Genomic DNA, 4233 nt, shown 5'->3' with positions numbered 1-4233 from the left:
ATTGCGAGGGAACGCAAAAGAAAAAAATTCCCCCATGTCACCTCGCCGGCTCAGTATAGATCAAAGACATTCTGTTTGGGTCATTTTTTTAAACTCTTATCAGTTTTCCTCTATTCTCTTTGATGTTTTCTAAACTATGACCTCACAGTAGCCTCATTCATAAGYCAGCTCAGTCCAGGACTGACGCGTWACGTGTCCTTCTCGGATCATTCAGAAAAAATATGGAGGCGGCAAGTGGGGAAGAAGCYAGCATGRCTCTGATGCCCCTCTGAGCCAAGGGAGGTAGAGCTGGGCAGATCGACTTGTGAAAAAGAATCCTACAGGGCCACGGTAATGAACTGATGACATCAATGAGCAACCGCAAGATTAATCAACAAACAGATTTTTTACCGAGGGAGTATTAAAGATGACGCAAAACAGTTTAGTAGTTAATAGTTTAAGAAAGATTGAACCACAGGATCGCTAAATTGACTTAATTCAGTTTTATGTTTGTGTTTGACACAAGGCAGACGTCAGTGAGTGAGCGCAGGATTGATCGACAGATTTATTGCCGAGGGAATATTGGAAATGACACGGAACATCAACATTGTTGTTAGTTTGAAAACTATTAAACCACAGGATCCCAAAAGTAAGTTACTTCAGTTTGTTTTGTTCGATACGGGGCAAATTTTCATCCATCCATTTTCTTCCACCTATCCGGGGTCGGGTCGCGGGGGCAGCAGCTTCAGAAGGGAGGCCCAGACCTCCCTCTCCCCAGCCACTTCTTCCAGCTCCTCCGGGGGAACTCCAAGGCGTTCCCAGGCCAGCCGAGAGACATAGTCCCTCCAGCGTGTCCTGGGTCTTCCTCGGGGCCTCCTRCCGGTGGGACGTGCCCGGAATACCTCACCAGGGAGGCATCCAGGAGGCATCCTTACCAGATGCCCGAGCCACCTCAACTGGCTCCTCTCGACGTGGAGGAGCAGCGGCTCTACTCTGAGTCCCTCCCGGATGACCGAGCTTCTCACCAGGGAGAGCCCAGCCACCCTGCGGAGGAAACCCATTTCGGCCGCTTGTATCCAAGACCTCGTTCTTTCGGTCATGACCCAAAGCTCATGACCATAGATGAGGGTAGGAACGTAGATCGACCGGTAAATCGAGAGCTTCGCTTTCTGACTCAGCTCTCTCTTCACCACGACGGACCGGTACAGCGCCCGCTTTACAGCAGACGCTGCGCCAATCCYCCMGTCGATCTCCCGCTCCBTTCTTCCCCRWTTCGTGAACATGATCCCCAGATACTTAAACTCCTCCTCTTGAGGCAGGACGACCCCCCTGACCCGGAGAAGGCACTCTACCCTTTTCCGGCTCAAGACCATGGCCTCGGATTTGGAGGAGCTGAGCCTCATCCCGGCCGCTTCGCACTCGGCCGCGAACTGCTCCAGCGAAAGCTGCAGATCTCGTTCCGATGAAGCCTGGCTCTTGGGGCAAATTTCCGTCACACAATAACTATGTCGCGGTCCACTTCAGTCATGCTGCCGGGTTCATTTCTGCACGCGTGCGGGAACTGGCCGGCTTCTCCTGTGATTTATGAATGATCCGAGTGAGCTTAAATCCGGACCAGTCTGTGCGGCGATTTCGCGGAACTGTCACGTGAAAATGGCTAACATTTGCGATGGAACTGCCAAAAAAAGTTTTGGACTCAGGGGTTAAAGAAGCAATACCAAAACGAGTTGGTAAAAGACACGCCCCAGAAAAGGGGTGAAAGAGGGGCTTGTGGAGTTACAGTAATGAGGAATTCAGACCAAAGCGTTGCAGTTTCACTTTATATAGACCCCAGCTAAACGATTTAAATATGAAAAAGGTTTTGGAAGCATATGTCTCCTTTAAAACAACTCCTTCAATAGCCATGTCATAACATTGACGATGTGCTCACTCCTGATAACTATTTAACGGAACATCACTTTTAAAAAATGACCAAACTATCCCTTTAACATATGAAGAGGAGGTGTGTTTTTAATGTGTTGGTGCAGTTTAACGCGCCACTGCATTGGCCTTTCTCTCTGAGCTTTGTATCTACCTCACATTATTCACGACCATTTACGTTTCAACTCACTGCTTTCATTCTAAACGCTGCTTCCATTCATGAACAGTGTAGCTGAAGTAGGCAACTACTCCAACCCTAAATCTTTGTGCTGCATTAATGCCACTGGCATTACACGTGTTGTGGATTTATTTTTTTTTCTGTTACTTTGTTTTATTGTTTTTTATGCTTCAAACGAGTGTTTTATAGGTCATTCATAATGCAGCTTTGCAATAAATATTTATTGAAAATAAAGAGAAAAGTTATTTCCCTTGATAAATCAAGAATGCAAGAAGTTGTTAATTTCTTTCTTTGTTGACTTGTGGCTCCACTCAGCTGGTGAGGGAGTTTGGGGTAATATTTCCTCATTATTTCTCGTCATCCTCCGCTGGAGATCGTGCTTCTCTGGAATATCCAATTTGACTTCTTTTCTATTGTGGCAAAATGAATTGTTTATGGAGAAAAATAACCCCTCTGTTGAATTCACTGTCTTTTTTTTTTTCTTCGTGGTTTGATTGCACAAGTGAGGAAGTCTCCAGCTGTTCCAAGGATGCATGCTGAAGAACAGCACTTTTTTTATGACATCCTTTGTTGTAATTTAACGCTCTTCTATCTCTTTTTTTATCTTTTGCTATTTAGATCAAAATGACAAATCCCTACAGTGTAAATTATTGTTTTTTAAATGCATATTTAATTTATTTTTCTTTCAACTTTATTTCAGTTTTTCATGTCAGTGACTTTTATTTGAATACTGACTGAAATATTYATTTGTTTTAAGTGTAAATTCTGTTTTGCAGCTGCTCTGTTTTGTTTAGTTTTTTTATTATTATTTCTTGTACAATATGGATGCCTCAGTAAATATCCCATTGTTTTTGATGGAGCACCTAGTAAAAAAAAAAGAAAGAAAGAAGTTTTTTCTTTCGTTTTCCTTTGTAAGGCACACAAGTCATATGAATACATGCTTGCTGCTGTCAGTAATGTTTACAGCTGTGTACAGAAAAGCTGCAATCCCATCAGTCAAGACTAAAACAACCCTGTTCGTGGCTATATTAGTTTTATGTTAACACGCTTTGTCCATTAGTGGCCCTCGAAACTATTTGTTTTTGTGAACAAGTGCGCAGTGTGACATTTTGGATCATATCGGTGGCGCACCAATCCAGCGTGCCACCCAAGCTTATTGCTTTGTGTGCTGTTCAGTATTTCTTTTCTGCTTAAGGTACAGTGCTCTTTTCTCCATGGAGCGTCTCCTCCCTGAATGAATGCCCCAGGCTCTGTGAGTGTTGAAAGAAGTCTCATTATTGTGGCAATGTGTGGATAGCCCCTCATTCTTTGAGATTCACTTTTTTGGAGCATTCATAAGCCTTTCTTCTGAGATTTTCCCTGACATGTAAGCGCTGAAGCGTTTCCCCTTTGGGCCAAGCGGAGAGATGCTTGATACTCCTGTCAATGTTTCTGATGCACTTCTCGCAGCTGCTGGTTGTGAGACTCCATTACTTTAAGTGCCTTGTGGGGAAATATTGTTGCGGCCCCTCACATTCGAACCTGCTTTGCTGCTGTTTTGAGTTGTAAAGACTTAGCAGCTTTGCATGCTGTGGAAAAGCTTTGAAAGGACGACTGTGTGCTTATCGTTAAAAAACAACATTGCCTGCTTTGACGTGAAGATTGATGCACATGCTTGGACCTTTTTTTTTTTGCACTTATCAGTTGTTTCTTAAAGGGATAGTTCAGATCTGAAGAAATAACAAAAAAATCAGTTTTGAAAAAATAACTTTGACTGACTTGACAAGCTAACAGCTAGTTACAAGCTAGCTTCAAGGCTAATAGCAAAATGGGTTCCTGGCATTTTAAAACTGTGATTTTCAGAAATTTCACATTAATTCATGCAATTCATAAACTTTGACCTCACTGTCAGCTTTAAATTGCACAATTATTCTGAAATAATATGATTTTCCTTCTGAAAGTCCTAAAGGTTGCGTCAGAAGTGTTAGAGCTAGCTGTCGCTTCTATGCTTTGCAATTACAAATTACTTAAAGGAACGTATATTACCTGCTATACAGCGGGTAAAATAAGTATTGAAAACACGTCACCATTTTTCTCAGTAAATATATTACTAGAGGTGCTAATGACATGAAATTTTCACCATATGACGGTAAAAACCCAAGTGATCCATACATACA

This window comes from Austrofundulus limnaeus, unplaced genomic scaffold (assembly GCF_001266775.1).
Source record: "Austrofundulus limnaeus strain Quisiro unplaced genomic scaffold, Austrofundulus_limnaeus-1.0 Scaffold1271, whole genome shotgun sequence".
Lineage (NCBI taxonomy): Eukaryota > Metazoa > Chordata > Actinopteri > Cyprinodontiformes > Rivulidae > Austrofundulus > Austrofundulus limnaeus.
This window is presented reverse-complemented; position numbering follows the sequence as displayed.